Genomic DNA, 22,371 nt, shown 5'->3' with positions numbered 1-22,371 from the left:
GAGGACAAGATTGAGCTTGGTCCTCTAAATTTTTAAATATTGTTCAGGATTTTTATTTCAAACATCTTTTAGGTACATTTATACTAATACTATGTCTCACTAGAATGTGAAGTCTTTGATTTATATAGCCATTAAATATTTTTATTGATTGATCAAAGGGTGAGAGCACATCAGCTGACATTCTCTTAACTCGAACTCCCTCCTAATGATTTCCTTCATCTACAATATAATGAATTACATTAATTTATATTATCTTCGCTCTTAATAACTGAGGCTCTAGTTTTCAAAATTGACTTATAAATAAGATAGTAAGAAATAAATTATGTTCAGAATAACTCTAGTGTATGTTCCATTGTATTCTAATTATGTGAAATTTTGTAATTCACACCATATTAAGGTGCTTCAGAGGATTTTGAAGGTCTTCTAGTTTCAGCCCCCCATCCGTTGCATGAATCCCTTTTACATTATTACTGAGCTGAGTCTTCTTTTCACACCATCAGGGATAGAGAGATCATGACCTCTCAAGGTATACAGCATCTGGTCAGTCTTATGTGACTACCATATACTAGACATGGCAGTGAACAAAATAGACACTTGCCCTGTCCTCATGGAGTCTGTAACCCAGGAGTGATTTCAAGTAATTAAAATAATGTAAGCATTCTGAAGAGAAATATACAGTGCTATAGAATAATATGACAAGGGAATTTAACATAATCTGGGAGGGTCAAAGAATGTTGTGTCAAGGTATTAATGTTTTAACTAACATTTGGACGATGAATGGTTTAAGAAATATGTTGGGGAAGTTTTTCAAGTTTGGAACAGAGCATATGCCAGAATCTAGAGCTAAGCTTAGTACGTTTAAGAAACCTGAAACAATTATAGTTGAGAGGGCATTCTTCTCATCTCCGTAGGAAATCTAGCATGTCTCTTACATATTGAGGACTAAAGGAACCTTATAAGGATTTGCAGATTTGGAAGGTCAGCATTAGCAATAGTGAAGTAGTTCCCTTAAGTGACTTTGTAAGAATTGGACATCAACAAAATAGGGAGAGGATGTGAAGAATATAAGAATACCTCTCACAAATAACTGGGGTGGGGGTTGGGGAGTGGAGACAAAAGATGATATGAGATATTATGCAAGTAAGGGCAACAGGTTGTAAACATTGGAGTTAGTACTGGTATACCTAGAGGCTGGTAAGATGAGAAAATTCAGGTTATATATTACCTGAAATGGCATTTTTTAAAACAAATGATTTGGCAAAAATTATTTTCTTCCTTTTTGTTTCATGTCTCTCCTTGCTGGGAAGTGGCCTTTTGCAGTAGTGACAATATAAATTGATATGGTTATTTGATTGCTTGGCATTTTTTTAAAGTGTTTTTTTTTTTTTTTTAATTTATTTGTCAGAAAGAGAGTACATATAAGCAAGGGGAGTGGCAGGCAGAGGGAGAAGCAAGGAACCCAATGCAGGACTCTATCTCTGGACGCTGGGATCATGACCTGAGCCAGAGGCAGTCACTTAACCAACTGAGCCACTAAGGTGTCTCTACTGACATTTTAAATTTTATTTTTTAAGTTAACATAGAGTAAGGTTTACTTTTTTGGGATGTACAGTTTTATGAATATTAACATATGTGGTGGCGTAGTCACCACCACAATCAGGGTACAGAATAGTTTTTTCACCCCCAAATCCTTGAGCTATCCCTGTGCAGTCACACTCTCCTCCTACACATAACCTTCATTTCCCATCACTATAGTTTTGTCTTTTTGAGAATGTCATATAAGTAGAATAATATGTATGTAACTTTTGGATGCTGGCTTCTTTCATATAGAGTAAGTCCTTTGAGATTCATGCAAATTGTTACTTGTATCAATAATTCACTCCTTTTATTACAGGTTTTTGTGTGAATATAAGTTTTTTATTTCTCTAGATACTCAGGAATGGGATTGCTGGGTCATTTGGTAAGTCTGTGTTTAACTTTATGAGAAACTGCCAGAGTGTTTTCCTGAGTGGCTGTTTCATTTTGCATTCCCATTGGCAGCATAAGAATTCCAGTTCTGTATCCTTGCCAACACTTGATACAGTATTTTTTATTTTAGCCATTCTAATATGTGTGTAAATGGTATTTTATTGTAGTTCTTTTTTTAGAGTCTTTCTTATAATTTAAATAACATAAAATTACTCATTTAAAGTATACAATTTAGATGTTTTTAGTATATTCGGAATAGTGCAAGCATCACCACAGTCTTAAGTTTAGAACATTTTCATTACTGTGCTTGTCTTTTGCATTTCTCTAGTGGCTAATGGTGTTGAGTGTCTTTTCACTTGCCATCTCTGTTTCCTAGTCTTTTGTGCATTTTTTATTTGTATTGTCCATATTCTTCCTGTTGAGTGTTGAAAGTTCCTTATGTATTCTGGATATAAGTCCTTTGTTGATTATGTGTACTGCAAATATTTTCTCCCAGTCTGTAGCTTGTCTTTTCATTCTTTTATTTTTTATTTTATTTTTTAAAAAGATTTTATTTATTTATTTGTGTGTGTGAGAGAGAGAGCTTAAGCAGGGGTAGGAGCAGAGGGAGAAAAAGAAGAAGACTCTCTTCTGAGCAGGGAGGCTGATGCGGGGCTCAGTCCCAGGACTCTGGAATGATGACTGGAACTGAGGGCAGACACTTAACTGACTGAGCCACCCAGATGCCCCATCTTTTCGTTTTTTAACAGCGTCCTTTGTACAGCAAAAGTTTTAAATTTTGATGAAGTCCCATTTTTCAGTTTTATCATTTTGGTGTCATCCCTGAGATCTCTTTGCCTAACCTCTGGTCACAAAGATTTTCTCCCTTATTTGCTTCTAAAAGTTTTACAGTTTTACATTTAGTCTTGTCATCTCATTTGAGTAATTTTTATGGAAGGTGTGAGGTTTAGGCCAGTTCATTTTCTTACATATGGTTGTTCACTTGTTCTAATATGATTTGCTGGGAAGACTCTCCTTTCTCTTTTGAATTGCGTTTGCACCTTTGTCAAAAATTAATTTGCCAAATTTTGTGGGGTCTATTTCTGGACTATGTTCTTTTTCATTGTTCTCTGTTTCTGTCCATCCTTTTGCCAGTACTGTAATATGAACATTTTCTTGGTTATGTCTTAAAATTAGATACTGTGATTTCTCTGTCTTGTTCTTCTTCAGAAATTTAATGATTTTTCTAGTTCTTTTGCCTTTCAATATGAATTTTAGACTCAGTTTATCTATATATACAAAAAATCCTCCTGGCGTAGTGATTGGAAGTATGTTAAATCTGTGAATCAGTTTAGGAAGAGTTGACTTCTTTACTGTTTAGTCTTTAGTCCATGACCTGTGGTAAGTCTCTCCATTTAGGTCTTCTTTTATATATTTCACCAGTGGTTTATAGTTTTCAAGGTACAGATCCTATATATTTATACCTGTTATATTTATACCTGATTGTCTCCTTTTGTTAGAGCTATTGTAAATGGTGTTGTTTGTTTGTTTGTTTTTTAAAAGATTTATTTATTTATTTTACAGAGAGCGAGAGTGAGTGCATGAGAGGGAGAAGGGGAGAGAGAGAATCTCAAGCAGAGTCCTGGCTAAGCTTGGAGCCCGACATGGGGCTCAGTCTCATGACCCTGAGATCATGGTCCTAGCTGAAAACAAGAGTCCAACACTCAACCTACTACGCCACGCACATGCCCCTGGTGTTGGTTTTTAAATTTGATTTGCCAGTTGTTCATTGCTGGTATATAAAAATATGATTGATTTTTTTTTTTTTTAATGTGTTGACCTTGTGTCCTGTCACTAAAAACTCAGTTGAGTTTTAGGGGTTCTTCATAGATTGCTTGGGATTGTCTTTGTAAACAGTTATATTATCTGAGAATAGGGGCAGTTTTATGGCTTCCTTTCCAATCTGTATGCCTTTTCTTTCTTTTTCTTAAATTATTGCACTGACCAACACTTCCAGTACGATGTTATATAGGTGTGTTGAGAGTAGCTATCTTTTTGTCTTATTCCCATCTTAGTCTTCACTATTAAATGTATTGTTAGCTGATATTTTGCCCCCAGAAATGCCTTTTTATCAGATTGTGGAAATTTCCTTCTCTTTAGTTTGCTAAATGTTTTTACTGTTGAAGTACATGGAGTTTTATCAGATGCCTTTTCTGCATCAAATGATATCACATGGTTTACTTTTATACTGTTAATAGGGTGGATGACATGGCTTGATTTTCAAAGATTGAGCTATTTTTGCATTCCTGGGATCTACCCCACTTAGTCGTAGTGTATTATTGTTTCTGTATATTGCTGGATTAAATTATCTAATAGTTTGTTGAGGATTTTAAAAATTTATATCCCAGAATGATATTAGTCTGTAGTTATCTTCACCTGTGCCGTCTTCGTCTAGTTTTGGTATCAGGTTAACATCATTATCCTAAAATGAATTGGGAAGTATTCTCTTCTGTTTTTTGGAAGAGATCTGATAGTTTGGTATTCTTCATTAAACATTTTGTAGAATCCACCATTGAGACCATCTGGGTCTAGGGATTTTGTTTTTGGAAGAGAATTGTTTCTGTGATTATCCAATTTCTTTAGCGGTTATAGACTCCTTAGGTTATCTATTTCATCTGGTGTGAATTTTGGCATTTTGTGGTTTTGCAGGAATTGGTCCATTTCATCTAAGATGTTGAATTAATGTGCATAGACTTGTTTGTACTATTTATTATCTTTTTAATGCCTGGGGTCTGTAGTTATATTCCCTATTTCATATTAAATGTTGGTAATTTGTGTCTTCTTTTTTCTCTGTTTTGCCTGGCTTTTTTAAAGCCAATTTTTTAATAAAAGATTTTATTTTATTTATTTGACAGAGATCACAAGTAGGTAGAGAGGCAGGTGGGGCAGGGGGCAAAGCAGAGAGCTCAATGCAGGGCTCAATCCCAGGACTCTGAGATTATGACCTGAGCCGAAGGCAGAGGCTTAACCCACTGAGCCACCCAGGTGCCCCTTAAGTCAATTTTTTTTATTTATAAAGAGCTAGCTTTTGATTTCACTGATTATTGAGTTTTTTGTTTTCAATTTGAGCGATTTTCTGTTGTTTTCTTTTTTTCCTTTATTTTGATTGCATTGTATTTATTTTATTCATTTTTTTTTTAGTTTCTTAATGTGGAAGTTTAGCTTATTGATTTGAGATTTTTCTTCGTTTCCCATATAAACATTTTATACCATAAATTTCCCTCTAGACACTCCTTTGCTGTATTTCTCAAATTTTGATATGTTGTATTTTCATTTTTCTTCAGTTCAAAATATCTTTATTTCCCTTGATTCCTTTACACCTGTGGGTTATCTAGAAATGAGCTTAATTTCCATGTGTTTGGAGATTTTGTTGCTATCTTTTTATTATTAATTTCTAATTCTTTTATGGTTTAGAGGAATGTACTTTATATAATTTCAGTTCTTCTAAATTTGCTAAAGCTTATTTTATGACACAGGATAGGGTCTATCTTGGTGAATGTTCCATGTGTACATTTTGAAAAGAATAAAATGATGTTCTTGGGTGGAGTGTTCATAAATGCCAGATCCAGTTGGTTGATGCTTTTGTTCAGTTCCTGTATGTTCTTGTTAATTTTCTATCTGCTCATTTTACAGATTACTGAAGGAAATGAGTTGAAACCATCAGCTATAATTGTGGATTTGTCTATTTCTCCTGTTAGTTTTATAAATTTTGGCTTCATGTATTTTGAAACTCTTATTATTAGGTACATACACATTTAGGCATTTGTGAATTCATGATGAATTGGCTTGTTTCATTATGTGATGAATTTCATATGTGGTAATTTTCGTGGGTCTGAAGTCTACTTTGATGTTAATATAGCCACTTAATCTTCCTTTTAATTAGTGTTTGCATGGTATGTATTTTTTCTATCCTTTTACTTTAAAACTATTTATATCATTATGTGTAAGGTGAGTTTCTTATAGACACAGAATACAGTTGGATAATTTTTTTTTTAAAAGATTTTATTTATTTATTTGACAGAGATCACAAGCAGGCAGAGAAGCAGGCAGAGAGAGAGAGAGGGAAGCAGGCTCCCCGCTGAACAGAGAGCCCGATGCAGGGCTCGATCCCAGGACCCTGAGATCATGACCTGAGCCGAAGGCAGGGGCTTTAACCCACTGAGCCACCCAGGTGCCCCCAGTTGGATAAATTTTTAAAACTCACTGTAACATTCTGTCTTTTAATTGGTGTTTTAGATAGGTCATTTATATTTAATGTGATCATTGTTACGTTTGGAATTGGATCTATCTCTTTATTATTGATTTTTATTTATTTTTTATTTTTTTATTTTTATTTTTATTTTTTTAAAGATTTTATTTATTTATTTGACAGACAGAGATCACAAATAGGCAGAGAAGCAGAGAGAGAGGAGGAAGCAGGCTCCCTGCTGAGCAGAGAGCCTGATGCAGGGCTCGATCCCTGGACCCTGGGATCATGACCCGAGCCAAAGGCAGAGGCTTTAATCCACTGAGCCACCCAGGCGCCCTATTATTTGATTTTTAAATTTTTCTCCATGTTTTTCATCCCTTTTTCTCTTTTGAGGAGGGAAGTTGTTTGAGTATATTTAGAATTCTGTTTTAATTACCTTTATTTTTTTTAACCATTTCTATTTCTGTAGTTTTGGTGTTTAAAAATGGTTGCTCTAGGGATTACAATATATATACTTTACCTTTCACAATTTACTTTAAGTCAGTATTTTACAGTTTTATTTGGAGTATAGAAACCTTAACACCAAATAGGTCTCTTTTTCTTTTCCCCTTTATGCTGTAGTTGTTGTATATATTATATCAGCATACATTAAAAACCCTGTTAGAAAAGGTTACGATTTTTTTTCGACTGTCAAACATTTTAAAGAACTCAGCGGGAGAATACTTCATTACATGTACCTAAATATTGATCACTTCTGTTGCTTTTTCTTCATTGCTGAGGTTCTTGGTTTTTATTGGCATTATTTCTCTTACATCTGAAAAAATTTCCTTTAGCAATTTTTTAAAGATTATTTATTTATTTATTTGACAGAGAGAGAGAGAGAGACAGAGAGGGAGGGAACACAAGCAGGGGGAATGGGAGAGGGAGAAGCAGGCCTCCTGCCGAGCAGGGAGCCAGATGTGGGACTTGATCCCAGGACCCTGGGATCATGACCTGAGCCGAAGGCAGATGCTTAATGACTGAGCCACCCAGGTGTCCAGCAATTTTTTTTTTTTTAAGAGTATTATACTGGGTTGGGGCGCCTGGGTGGCTCAGTGAGTTAAAGCCTCTGCCTTCGGCTCAGGTCATGATCTCAGGGTCCTGGAATCGAGCCCCACTTCGGGCTCTCTGCTCCGTGGAGAGCCTGCTTTCTCCTCTCTCTCTGCCTGCCTCTCTGCCTACTTGTGATCTCTGTCTGCCAAATAAATAAATAAAATCTTAAAAAAAAAAAAAAGTAGTATACAGGCAACAAATTCTCTTGGATTTTCTTCCATTTCTCTTTGTTTCACCTCCATTCCTGAAGAATATATTTACTGGGCTATGTATTCTGGGTCGACAGTTCTTTTATTGGTGTTCTTGAAAAATACTATTTCATCACCATGATTGGCCTCCTTGATTTCTGATAAGAAGTCCAGTTATTCAAATTGTTGTTCTATAGCAACTAATGAGTTGTTTTTCTCTGGTTACTTTCAAGAGTTTATTTTTAGTTTTAGTTTTTTCCAATTTGATTATGGTATGTTTGGGCATGTATTTCTTTAGATCTCATTTGAGGTTAAAAGAAAATAGTTTGTTCAGAGCACTTCTGACATTAAATGGGTTGGTTTTCCACACTGAGCAATTCTCTAATTCTCTGTGGATACCAACTGGTTTTCTACAATTTAATGCACTTCTGATTCTACCTAGAGTTAGCACAAAACCCGTAGGTTAAGGTCTTAATCTTACAAGACGATAGCAAGTACAGATGCCAATAGCAAGTAGTGGGTCCCCAGATTACCTGTTCTTCTGTCTGACTTGGCTACAAATTAGGGTTCCCACAACCTCCTCCTCAGGTTCAGTAATATGATATAACAGCTCACAAAACTTAGGAAAATACTGTATTTTCCTAAGTTGTTCATTGTTCCAGATGAACAATGAACAGCCAGAAGAAGAGGTACAAAGAGCAAGGTCTGGAAGCATCCCAAGCACAGGAGCTTCTTTTACCATGGAGTTGGAGTGCACTGCCTTCCTGGCATATGGATGAGGTCACCAACCTGAAGCTCTTGGAATCCCTTCATTTGGGATTTTTACAGAGGTTCCTTTATGAAGGCATGGTTGATTAAACCATTGGCCACCCCCAGCCTCTCCCCTCCATGAAGGTCAAAGGTAGGAAGCTCTTTCATCCTTCTTCCTATTTTATTTTACTCTGTGGTTCAGATTGGAGAATTTCTTTTGATCTATCTTTAGGTGTATTGACTTTTCCTCTGTCATCTCTATTTTTTTGTTGGATCCCTTCAGCGAAATTTTATTTCCATTGCTGTTTTTCACTTCTAAACTTTTGATTTGGTTCTTCTTTTTATCTTTTGTTTGTTTGCTGGAGCTTTCTGTCTTTCCCTTCCTCTCAAGAATATTTGCCCTTATTTGGGGCGCCTGGGTGGCTCAGTGGGTTAAGCCTCTGCCTTCGGCTCAGGTCATGGTCTCAGGGTCCTGGGATCAAGCCCCACATCAGGTTCTCTGCTCAGCAGAGAGCCTGCTTCCCCCTCTCTCTCTGCCTGCCTCTCCACTTACTTGTGATCTCTGTCTGTCAAATAAAAAAAAAAAAAAAAAAAAGAATATTTGCCCTTATTCGATGAAGCATTTTTATCATAGTTTTTGTAACATAATTCCAACATCTGTGTTATCGTGGAAGTTGGTGTCTGCTGTCTTTTCTACATGTGTTGAGATTTTCCTGGGTATTTGTATGCCAGGGAATTTTGGATTGTGTCTTGGACATTTTGACTATTATGTTATGAGATCTAAGGTCATGCTTATATCCTCTGTAGGGTGGTTTTTTTTTTTTTTATTCTGTTTGTTTTTTGTTTTGTTTTTGAAGATTTGCTTTAAAGAAGACTGATTTGTTCAGTTTGACACAAGTATGAACTTCATCTTCTGTGGTTTGTGATTTTTTACATTAGTGCCTTTTTCAAAGCCTTTGTTGTGCTTCTCAGATAGGTCCTTGTGTGTATTGTCAACCAGTGGCAGCCTGGGATCTGTACGCTTCTCAAAGTCTGTGGTAGGATGTTTAGGCTCATTTTTCACATATGCAGCTTGCAGGTGATCTCAGGAGTTCATAAATAACTTTATGGGCTTACTTTCCCAAGGTCTTTTCTCTGTGCATTGTCCTTGGTACTTTCTAATTCTTTGGAGTTCCACTTTTTGGTCCTCTGGTCAGATAACTAAGGCTTTATTTGTCTCATGTTGCTGAGCAATTCCTCTGATTTTGCCAGTGTCTGAGGCCAAGCAGTGGAGGGGCAGAAAGAGAAATGGGCCCTTCCCTCTTTTAGTATTTTAGTTTCTGCAGGTCCCTATTGTCACCATTGTTACTGCCTCCACTACCAAGGAATTTCTTGGGTTGTGGGGTGCAACAAAATGGATAAAAGAAAAGAAAAGCAGGGATTCCCTCTACTGAATGTTAAGAGATCACTTTTCTTTTCCTCAAGTCAGATTTACAAGATATCTGGCACTCTGTCTACTTGGGTACGCACTTTTGTGTTTTGGGACTGCATTGAGTCCAGGCCAATGGATATCAAAAAGGAGAAATAATTGCTATCCCTGTGACTGCTTTGCTTGTACTTCAGATTCTCATCTTTGTCCCCAAACTATTTGCTCTTATTTACTTTTCAGAGCCCTCAAATAACTGCTGCATGCATTATATTTAGGTTTTATAGATGAATTCAGTGGGAGAGACAGATGGCGTGTGCTTACTACATCTTACTCAAAACCAAAACCTTGATTGCTTGGTTTTTTTTTTTTTTTAATAGGTCATTTTTGAAAACTCCTCTTCCTCTCTAAACAAACAGACAAAAAAACTAGGTTCTTTAATACATTTCCTTGGGTAATCTTCATAAACCTCTGAATGGGGAGTTTTTTGGGGTGTTTGGTAGGGAACATGAGTATAGGAATCACTTAAAAATTTGTTGCTTTGTTAAATAAAATGCCTATCTAACTGGCTTTAAATTACATTTATTTTATGTAGCATGATCAAAATCACCTTCATGATTTTTACAGTTCACTTTTCAAATTGAAATCTACTACTTGTATTGTTTTTATTATAAGTTGTCTTTTGTTCTTAATTATGAGTAATCATTATATTGTTATTTAATATTTGCAACAGCTGTGTCTTTACTCACAACCTCTTTAGTGGATCTAATCAAAGACTCTAATTTCATTGCCTGAATCCAAAACTTAGAAATTGGTATACTTTTTTTCCTTTTTAGGTTTCCTGGTAATCATAACAATTCAGCCTCAGTGGGTTATTGTAGCTGCCTATAAACAACTTTTATCTTAGTTTTTATCTTTATTGGCTATCAGGATAGGCACTGTTTTCAGAAGATGTTAAAAGTATGGGATAAAAATGTACTTATTTTTCAAAGCTCTTATTCATTCACTTGGGAATGAATTGTTTATTTGTACTTTTTAGCCCATAGAAATTCACAGATCGATCTGTAATTTGTAATTTGTCTCGTTAGATTTTTAGTGTTCTTAACCTTAGGGATTATTTGTTGTTTCTTTAGTATTTATTGTCAGTCAATACACAGTGAATAAATTATCTGAAATTTGGATAGTGAAGTTTTTTTTTTAATAAGCTAAAAGGGAAGGGTTTGTCACTAGTTACATATGAGGCATTGCAGAAATGTTATTCTGACTTTAATTGAAATCTGCAAGGCAGAAACAATGAGATAGATAAATATAAGGAGTAAACACATATACACAGAAAAATAGAGATTTTTTAGTCATAAGAGATAAGAGGGCTGGCCATTCCCTCAGTTGTGATGGCTTTCCACTTCCCAGAAAGCATACCTCTATTAAGATTTCTGTGGGTAGGTCCCTAGCTTTCCAACCAAAACTCTATGTCCATGTAGCTGACTCTCCCTTATTTAAAGTGATTAGAGTGTCTGTTCTTTGAAATCAGGAGGACAACAAAAATAGGTATACGGGGCACCTGGGTGGCTCAGTTGGTTAAGCGTCTGCCTTCAGCTCAAGTCATGATCTCAGGGTCCTGGGATTGAGCCCTGCATGGGGCTGCCTGCTCAGCACGAGTCTTCTCCTCCCTCTCTATCTACCCCTCCCCCTTTGCTCCTGCTCTCTCACTTTCTCTTTTAAGTAAATAAATAAATAAAATCTTTTTTTAAAAAAGGAAAAAAACTGGTATACACTCAAGTATTTGCAAAGAAAAACATTCTTATATGACTTTTAATATTAAATTTTGGTATAAATTATATCTTTGATAACCTGGTATGATCCAGCACAGATTTAGAGTCTGTTATACCTTAGCTTGAATCACAGTGTTACCATTTACCAACTGTGTGATCCTAAATAAATCACTGCTAAGTTTTAGTTCCCTTGTTTGTGAAACATTTATATAGTATCCAGCCAATGGTGTCCTGGAGCTGGCTTGTAGCCCCCCATAAGAGCTGATTGTTAGAATTTAGGTATCTTATGAGCTGTTAAACACAGCCTTCATTAAAAATTAAATTATACAAACTTTATAATTAAATTATGTTAAAAGCAAATGCAGTAGGGGCGTCTGGGTGGCTCAGTCGGTTGAGGGCTTGACTCTTGGTTTCGCCTCAGGTCATGATCTCAGGTTTGTGAGGTGGAGCCCCACGTGGGCCTCCACTTTTAGTGTGGAGTCTGCTTAAGACTTTTTCCTCCCCCTCTGCTCCTTCCCCTGCTCATGCCCTTTCTCTCTCTAAAATAAAGAAAAAAAAATCTTAAAAAAAAATTAAAAGGTGAAGACAATAAATGCTGAAAACTTATCACTTCCTAGTTATTTTGCTACATTGTACATTATATATGTCTATTATAGCTGTGTGGTGAAATATCATATAACGATGTGCTATTGCGTATCTCTTCCCAGTTCTGTGTTCAGTGTGTTTTCAACGGTAGCTTGAAATGTGTCATGATGTTATTCATATCACAGAAATTGGTAAATAGCACTAACCAGAGCTTGATTTATTGTTTTGTTGGATGTCTAGATTTAAGAAAGTGATGGAAAAAATAGCAGTAAAGCAGATTAAACTTAAAAGTTTGTTGTGTCTGGGGGGACCTGGGTGGCACAGTTGATTAAGCCTCTGACTCTTGGTTTTAGCTCAGGTTGTGATCTCAGGGTCATGGGATCGAGCCCCACCTCAGGCTTCCTGTTTAGGGTGGAGTTTGCTTGGGATTCTCTATCCCTCTCCCCCATCCCTCCTTACATGCACACACGTGTGTCACGTTCTCTTTCCCTCCCTCTCTTGCTCTCTCAAATAAAATATTTTTTTAAAAAAAGTTTTTTGTATCCATTGCCTATTCTTGTTAGTAACACAAAAATTGAGGAAATATTCTAAACTATAGGCTTACCTCATTTTATTGCATTTTACCTTATTGAGCTTCACAGATACTGCATTGTTTACAGATTGAAGGTTTGTGGCAATCCTGCATTAAGTGAGTTTACTGGCACTATTTTTTGCAACAGCATTCACTCACTTTATATCTTTGTGTCACATTTTGATTCTTGAGATATTTGAAACATTTTCATTATCATTTGAATTGCTTCAATTTCATGATAAAACTTTATTGGATGAGGAGTTACTTCCTATGGATGAGTAAAGACAATGGTTTCTTGAGATGGAATCTACTCTTGGTGAAGATGCTGTGAAGATTGTTGAAATGACAACAAAAGATTTTGAATATTATATAAGCATAGTTGATAAAACAGTGGCAGGGTTTGGGAGCATTGACTCCAATTTTTAAAGACGTTCTCCTGCAGGTAAAATCCTATCATATGGTGTCATGTGCTACAGAGAAAACATTTGTGAAAGGAAGAGTCAGTCACTACGGCAAACTGCCATACTGCCGTTCTTATTTTAAGAATTGCCTGAGCTGTTGGGCAGCAGTAGTTGGGCGGCCAGTCGGGGGGGTTGGGGCGGTCTCCCACTGCTCCTGGCTGCAACCATGGCTGACAAGACCCCCAGGAAGGCCAGCCACTCAGTGCTTTTTGGGCACACCCATGGCCTCACCACATCCGTGTCCCTCACAGTGGCCACCATCACCTCCAAACCTGGGCATAGCAGTGGCTCTCCAAGAAACTAGTGATCAAGAATTCCGAGACAGGCCTAAATTGCCTGATAACTAATGTTCAGGACACCTGGCAGAAGCTTCTTGAGACAGAAGAAGCCATACAAGTGGTATCTCCATCAGATAAAACTTGGAAAAATGACTAAGCTGTTGAAAATCTGTTCTCACAAAGTTTCCTCAATACTCTACAAACAGCTGTGCCAGGTCTGTGAAGATCATGTCCAAGCATAGATTGTTCAGTTTAGAGAAGACTCACCAGACAGTGTTTTAGTTTTAAAGAAGATTAGCACATGCTGGCAAGATCATTGCAGACAAATGATAATGATCAGAAGTATTGTCCTGTTTTTTGCTTTGTTCTTATGTACTTCAGAATTCTATGCTTCCTTCTATCTGGTATATAGGATTGGAACTTTTTAGAAACCATATCACTAGTGATAAAATGGCTCAGAGTAAAAGTATTGGTGGAATTCTGCTATTAACAAGAAAGAAGCAGCAAAGCAGTGGCTAGACGTTTATGAAAAGTCTGCTGAGTATGCTTTCTGACCTTCAGGTATATAAAGATTCATTTGACCTGAAATTTTTGGAAGAAACGAATTGTTTATATGCTGCAGAAGGCCAGAATATCCTAACCATGTAAGTTAGCGTTTAGAGGAAGAAGGAGATTGAGTAATCACATATTTAGACCACAGCACACAGAAACCACTGATTGCTTACACAGAGAAACAGCTATTCGGAGAACTTTGAACAGCAGTTGTGTAGAAAGGGCTTGACCACCTCCTTGATGAGACCAGAGTGCCAACCTCACTCAGATATACCAGCCATTCAGCTTGTGTGAAGCATGGGCAGCAGTTTCTGCTGCAGCACTGGAGTGACTACATCAAGACTTTTGGGACAACAGTTGTTATCAGTCCTGAAAAAGACAAAACTATGGTACAGGACCTGCTAGATTTTAAGGATCATGTGGACCATGTGATAGAAGTGTGCTTTTCGGGAACAAGAAGTTCATCGCCTTGATGAAGGAATCCTTTGAAACATGTATCAACGAAAAGCCAAATAAACCCTCAGAACTGATAGCAAAGCACATTGATTCAAAATCAGGAGCAAGTAATAAGCAACAGATGAGGAGCTGGAGAGGATTCTTGACAAGGTAATGATAATATTCAGGTTCATTCACAATAAAGATTTCTTTGAAGCCTGTTATAAAAAAGATTTAGCATAATGATTCCTCATTGGGAAAAGTGCCTCAGTAGATGGTGAAGAATCTGTCAAGTTTAGTCGTCAAAACTAGAGCATGAATGTGGTGCTGCTTTCACTAGCAAGCTGGAAGGCACGTTCAAGGACATGGAGCTCTCCAAGGACATCATGATTCATTTCAAGCAGTATATGCAGAATCAGAGTGACCCAGGCTCTATAGATCTAACAGTGAATAGAATTAAGATGGCATACTGACCAACTACACACCTATGGAAGTGCATTTAACTCTAGAAATGATTAAATTTCAGAAAGTATTTAAGACATTTTATCTCAGAAATAAGAAATTAGTTCAGTTCTACAGTGGTAGAAATCTTCAGTGGCAAACTACATTGGGGAATGCTGTTTTAAAAGCAAATTTAAGGAAGGAAAGAAGTTCCAGGTGTCCATCTTCTGGATATTGGTGCTTCACCTACTGGTGAAGGGGGTAGGTTTAGCTTTGAAGAAATCAAAAGGGCCATGAGAATAGAGGACAGTGAGCTGCAAAGAACATTACAGTCCCTGGCCTGTGGCAAAGCATGAGTTCTGGTTAAAGTTCCCAAAGGAAGGAAATGGAAGATGGGGACACATTCATGTTCAGTAGGGAATTCAAATACAAGTTGCTTTGAATAGTCAGATTGGGATGAAGGAAACCATTGAAGAATAAGTCAGTATCATTGATAGGTTTCAGGAAAGACAGTATCAGATTGACTGTACTGTTGTCAGAATAATGAAGATGAGAAAGACTCTTCATCATAATCTTCTAGTTTCTGAATTGTATAATCAGTGAAATTTCCAGTAAAGCCTAGAGATTTAAAAAAGAATTGAATTTCTTATAGACAGACTATATGGAGAGAGATGATCACCACTACATGGCCTGATTTGGCCAACTGCTTTCTCTCATTGAGACACTAGAATGTATCTTCAGAGCAGTGAAGTATTTATGTCCTATTTCCAAGACTTCTGAGATTGAGCCAGCAGAAACACTTTTGGATTAGAAAGAAAAGATGGTTCTTGGATCACCCTTCACAAGCTTAAGGGTTTGCAAATGGGCATATGTGTCTTTCCCTCCAGTTCTCCCTCTTAACGCTTTCGCTGCTTAAATTGCTTTTGTTGCTTTGTGCAGAATGACTTTGAGATTGGACAAGAAGATATTGGTTAAAAGAGGTTCCTTTTTAAAATAATTCTCTTGTGGCAGAAAGCTGGTGGTTTGGTTTGGTGTCTGCGTGTGCTCATGAATGCATAGTTAAAAAGACCCTCTGTGCTGCGTTCATGGGGTAGAGATGACTGGTGTACTCTTGAAGGAGTACCCTGCTCTCTTAGTTTTTGGACACTTAGTTTAGAAACAAGAGTCCTTTGTTGGCAGACACTGGCAAGAAACAATGTCAAAAGCTGGCTAATCAATTATGCAACATAAGTATGGGCATCTGTTTGTTTCCTTTATGTTCCATACATTTTAAACTATGATGACTGACGTTTTAGAGCAAGGTTTCTCAGTGAGACCTCTGGTGTGTTGAGACAACACTGGGTCAGGTCTTCTTTTTTTTTTTTTTTTTTTTAAAGATTTTATTCATCCGTTTGACAGAGAAGCAGGCAGAGGGAGAGAAGGGAAACGGGCTCCCTACTGAGCAGAGAGCCTGATGCGGGGCTCGATCCCAGGACCCTGGGATCATGACCTGAGCCAAAGGCAGAGGCTTTAACCCACTGAGCCACCCAGGCGCCCCTGGGTCAGGTCTTCTTGCTGTGGTGAACCCATGAGCATCTTTGTTCTACTTCCGCGGAGTTGTTTTGTGGGTTTTCCGTTTAGGAGTTTGGGAGATAGTGTGTTTGTGTTTACATGCTTCTGAGACTGAGTCTAGCAGCCCCCTGTTTTTTGCACTGGGGTAACTGCTGTTTGATTCTTTTCATTGCGTTGTTTGTACGATTGCTTTAGTAAAGTTTGTTTAAGAGTTATGTTGTTCTTCTTTGTGCTATAACCACTGTAAAAAGTGTTATAGGAGACTTAAAGTCGATACTGTGAAGTAAAAGTTATTTTGTTAAAAGATTAAAAGGATTTTGTTGGCACTGGTTTCATGTTTTGTGTATATATAGGTGCCATAACTGTAACAAAAATACTTTTCTAGTAGCATTTAAGAGTAATTACACAATAGTATACTCCATTTTGATTCAAAGGTACCAAAGGAATTTTTACCATGGTATAAATGTTTAAAGCAATATTTTCTGGAATATACCAAGTTTATATAATTGGGTTTTGTGCTAAATTATTAAAAAGTTTCTCCCTTTTAGAAACTTGCATGTTTAAAATATGACATTTTATGGGTTTCCTTGTGAAAATCCTCACAATTTAAGTAGTCATTATTTCTATATTTGTAAATTTTCATTTGTGAGTTCTATAGTATGTGGTCTATAAAAGACCAAACAGATTTTTATTTCTTAAATTTTATATTCATTGTCTCTAGAGATTGTTAATATTGTAATTTAGTGTAAAATTACTCTGAACAAAATAGTTTAATTGGCTTTAAAAAAAAATAAAAGAATTGCCTGAGCCACCCCAACCTTCAGCAACTACCATCCTGATCAGTCAGCAGCCATCAACACTGAGGTAAGATCTTCCACCAGCAAAAAGATACAACTTGCTGAAGGCTCATTTTTTAGATATAAAGTATTTTAATTAAGGTATGTACATTGATTTTTTTTAAGGCATAATGCTGTCGCACATTTAAATAGACTACAGTATAGTATAAATATAATTTTTATATGCACTGGGGAACCAAAACATTCATTTGACTTGCTTTTTTGCAATATGAATTTTATTGGCAGTAGTCTGGAACCAAACCCTCCAAGGTGTACACGTATTATCTAATTCAGCAAAGAGGTTGCTTGTATCATTGACGAATAAGTGAGGTTATGACAGATATCATTGTTTCACTTTCCTTTTATTATTTAATGTAAATGAAAATATCAAATAACATTAAGGTTGGCATTATATTCATTTATCTGCTGCAACCCTAAGTTGCCTTCTCAGGAGTTTGGCAAAATCAGTAGAGCATTGTGTGAGAATTAGTTGGCTCTAAGAGATTCACAATAAAGAGTATTGTATATTTTATTATAATTTGAAAATTGTGTCCTACAGCCTTCAAAATTTATAACAAACACACATTTCATACACACACCCCTGAGGGCTGATTGTTAAACATTTATCAGCACTGTGTCTGCCACAGAACAAGCATTCATTAAATGCTGCTTTCTCTTCTCCTTTACTCCCTTTTGGCCTTTTCAAATAGAAGCAAAATATCTGCCACACTTTGTGTAATCAGGGTTGGTGAAAATAAAAATAGCACAGTAGCACTGACTTTAACTTCATGGCTATTATATTCTTTAGTATTATCACTTTCACCAGTATTAAAACATATCTTAGTTGGACAAATGAAGATTTGAAGGAGTATGGTTTTCTTTTGAATTCTGTTGCTGTGATCTTTAGGTAAAAATACCAATACCCAATTATATTTCAAAGAGGGACATTAGAAGCATAAGGAATATAGTATGTATTAAATATTGAAAAGCAACTATGAATCATAGCGCTTGTCAACATTTTCTTGAAAATGTTTTCCTACGAGTAATTTAAATTTTTGCTTTTATTTTAAAACTTTTTGTTCTTTTTCTCCCTTCTGTCCCCCTTCCGCTTCAGTAAGGAAATGATTTTATTTAAAAAAAAAAAAAAATTTAACACTGGTTACAGTCACAGACTGATTGTCTTTCACTCCAAAGGGGTGAATTATGGATTCTTTGACAACCTTATATTTTCTGTCATTATGATGATTTTTGTTCCCATTTTTAGTCTGGAATAACACATTTTTTAAAGCTCCTGTTTGACAGGTTCTTGGTTTTTTGTTCTTTATTTCCTTCACATTAAGAGTATATTGTAGGGGTCATATAGTTAACTCTTCTCACTTCCCCTACCTTTGTCTATTTTAAATAAAAGAAAACCAGCTGTATTTCTGTAGCGCATAGCTGATTGCTTTCAAACCTCCCAAAGGAGACAAACTAATTGCTAAACATAGAGAAGATGAAATGTTGAGAGACCTTTCTGTGTGGATTTAATAGTTACTAATCACAGAAGAGGAAGCCTTTACACGTTTTAATCCTATTACTTCCAGAAGAATAACATAGAGTAATAGTGTTTCCTCCTCACGTATGTTTGCAAATATATGCGGGAAGGATTGAATTATGTTGGCATCTTTGTAGAAAACTAAGTGACCATACGTATGTGGGTCTCTTTCTGAGCACTCTGTTCTATTCCACAGGGCTTATCGCTCTGCCAGTATAGCACTTGTCTTCATTACTATAGCTTCATAGTAAGTCTTGAAATCAGACAGTATACATCTTCCAGCTTTTTCCTTCATTTTCAAAATTGTTTGGGTATTCTAGGCTTATTGCATTTTTAAATAAATTTTAAAATTTTGTCAAGTCTTGTAAAGAAAAAAAAAACCTGCTGGGATTTTGATTGTGATTGCATTGAATCTGTAAATCATTTTGGTGAGAACTGACATATTAACAATGTTGAACTTGTAGTCCATGAACATGATGTATTTCTGCACTTATTTAAGTCTTGTTTACTTTGTCTTTGCAATGTTTTTAGTTTTCCCAGTAGTTTTAGTCCTCCACTTTTTTTCTCCACACTTTTATATACAGATCTTGCATGTATTTTGCCCAGTCTATCCCTAAGTATTTCATATTTTTGATGTTATCATAGATGATACTATTTTTAAATTTTATTTTCTAATCATTTGTTGATAGAATATAGAAACACAGTGGAATTTCCTGGTTAAGTTCACTGTGTTTATAGATTTCTAAAGATATGGTACATACACATTATGTTGTCTGTGAATAAAAACAGTATTAGTTTTTTTCATTTCTGATCCATGTGCCTCTGTTGTTTTTTTTTTTTTATAATTGTTAACCTGCAAGCTACAAGGCATTCCTTATCCATTTATGTATTTTTGTCTAATCATTAATACCTTTTAAATTTGAGATCATAATTACCAATTTCTTGCTATTAGTAAGTAGAGGAACTCTTTGGTATAGCTTTTTTAATAAGGCCAGTCATTCAAAACATGCCTTTCATATCAGTACTTAGTAAATAAAACTTGGAATGAAGGTATTAGAAAATGTAAGTTTCTGATTTTTTACAGAAAACTGAAGCTGTTTCTTCGAAGCTTCTTTTAAGCTACATCTTTTATCTGCTACTATTTAAAAATTTAAGACATATTTTATATTAGTAGATATATTTTTTGAGCCAAGTAAGATTTACTTATAGAACAGCCAAATCCACTGATAGCATTTTAAAATTTTGTGTGTTCTTACATAATATAGTTGTCAGGATGCATTACAGTTTTGTACATTTCCTGGAAATTAAAGGTAGGTCACTTTCAGAGGTAGAATAGTTTAAGTGAACTAATAGTTCACTTTGCAGTGTCAGACTCTCTTTCCTGTAAAATTGAAAGAGCAGATAGCAGTAATCATTGAAATAAATCTCATCAGTATGTCTATAATTTTAAATGTATAAGGGATGTTGAGCTCATCTTTCCTATAGACTGTTGAAATTTGTTTCCATCAAGGAGGAAGGAGAAAGGAAGAGTTAATGTCTAAAGGGAATAAATGTCGTCCATAAGTCTGGGGATATGAGCTTGGATCCTTATAAATATAGAAAGCAATGTAATGATCGTATCATCTATGACACTTAGTAATGGAAAAAGAGGAAGGAGGTAGTATGAGTATGAGAGAAATAAGATTGAGGCTTCAAGTGAAAGTTGAATGTTTATTGTATTAATAATTAACATTTACTTGCAGACTTGAATGCTAACCTTGGCTGGCAGAAGATGCAATGGGATAGGAAAGGAATTTAGATCATAAATAAGAACTGAAGAAATATGACAAAATAAAGGATAGTAGTTAGCTTAGATGACTAAATTTTTAAAAGTATTATTCTCTCTCTTAAATTATATGGCTAAATTTCTTGGTTCTTTTGGTGTAGTTTCATTGTAGAAGTTAAAATGATATGGATATGGAAGTTTACCAAAAAAATTAGACAATAATGGTATGTCCCTATTCTTTATGTTTTCTGAGAGCTTTAGCAATAGAAACTTTTTACCAAAAGGCATATGAAACTTACTGGATTTTCAACTTCAATATGGAATATTATTGAAATACTATTCCATACTATAGAAATATGATAGGAATGCTATTCCTGTCATATTTTCCTATCATATTTCTTTGGAAATTTTTAGGAATTTCCTCGTTGCTCTACCATACACCTTGGTTAAATAACTTGATTGTTGTGAAGAAGTTTGATTGACTATAATTTTAATTGAGGATTAACAGATCCTAGAGTCTAAACTCTTTCATAGACTGTGCCTCTGAAATGTCTTGATTGTGCAGTAAAATTGAGCAGTCTGTTATATTTTTTTAAAAATACAGCAATTTCCAAATCATAGATCTTCTGGCTTGTCACTAATTCTGATCACAAACATTATCAATGTACTTTTAAAGAATACTCAAAAAAAAAAATGAAGGTAAGGTTACTGATAATGATTTTAGATAGACAGTGAACGGTAGAACTAAAAAATATTCTCCAATTTGATATTAAAACATTAAGCCTTAGAAACTGATACAAGTACCATGTAGTAAAGAAGTATCAGGTATCTAAAAGTTCCTTTTAATGATGTAAAAACAAAAGCCCAAGATAGTTGTGTAGAAAAAACATTGTGTTAGCAGTGGAATCTGAATTTGAATTCTGACTCTGCCACTTCCTTGACTTTTGGCAAATCACTTGGAGCCTGACTTTGCTCTGTAAAAATGGTAATTGGGATTCTGACATTTCAAGATTCATGTGTGCAAGCCCTAGCACAGGACTCTAGCATAAAGTAGATACTCAACAAATCATAATTGCATCTCTTTAAAAGACAAAATAAAACAATTAGTACTTGATAAGGTAACCATGTTTAAAAAGGCAGTACTGAAAATATTAGAACTGTCACTTCAGTTGCATTGCTAATAAATAAGAGGAAGAGCAATTTTCCTCTTTTTGGTAGTAATATCATTTGTATTGTTATCATTTTGACTTATGTCTATATTTTTCCAAAAAGATCTAATTTATTTATATATTTGAGAAAGAGCATGAGCCAGGGTGAGGGGCAGAGGGAGAAGGGGAGCCTGATGTGGGTCTTAATCCCAGGAGTCTGGGATCATGACCTGAGCCAAAGGCAGACTGCATAACTGACCAAACCACACAGGCACCCTTGACGTATAGCTATATAATCAACCTACTGTATTTTGGCTGAGAGAAGGAAATGTCTTCCACTTCTAGTGTAGTCCTAGCACAGTGCTAAACATACATTCCTATATATGGTTAACAAATGGGTGAGTATGTATTTTAAGTTGCACTTTTATTTCCTCAACTGTCATAACTGTTGTTCTTATAGTTCTTCTACAGTATTGTTTCCTACCACTAAAACCCATCTGTCCTCAAACATGTCAAGCTTTTGTTAGAGCCTTTGTATCTTCTATTCCTTTGTCCTCACATTTTTGCCAGGCTAGCTCCTTCCTTCTTGTTATTCAAGTCTCAATTCAAATGCCACCTCTTGACGGAGATGTTCTCTGACTACCCATTCTCAAGTCATTCTCTGTGCACTTGTTACAGTATCAGATTACCTGGTTTCATTTTCTTCATAGCCATTAAAGCAATCTGAGAGTACCTTAGTTTATTTAATTACTTGCTGATCATTCCTATAGAATATGAGTTCCATAAGAGGAGGGCCCTGGGCCCTAGTGTG

The 22,371-nt window shown here is 35.8% G+C and overlaps 1 protein-coding gene and 1 pseudogene across 2 annotated transcripts in view; both read left to right on the top strand.

Annotated features, from left to right (window-relative positions):
* The window catches only part of XPR1 (xenotropic and polytropic retrovirus receptor 1), a 234,545-nt gene that overhangs the window by 83,846 nt on the left and 128,328 nt on the right, over window positions 1–22,371 (top strand). The window lies entirely within an intron of this gene.
* Window positions 13,187–15,401, top strand: LOC308355882 (cullin-4A-like; annotated as a pseudogene). The gene has a single exon. The product of its transcript is annotated as a cullin-4A-like (transcript).

This window comes from Martes martes (genome assembly GCF_963455335.1).
Source record: "Martes martes genome assembly, chromosome: 15".
NCBI lineage: Eukaryota > Metazoa > Chordata > Mammalia > Carnivora > Mustelidae > Martes > Martes martes.
Note: the sequence above shows the minus strand (reverse complement) of the source record. Positions and strands in the feature narration are given on the sequence as shown.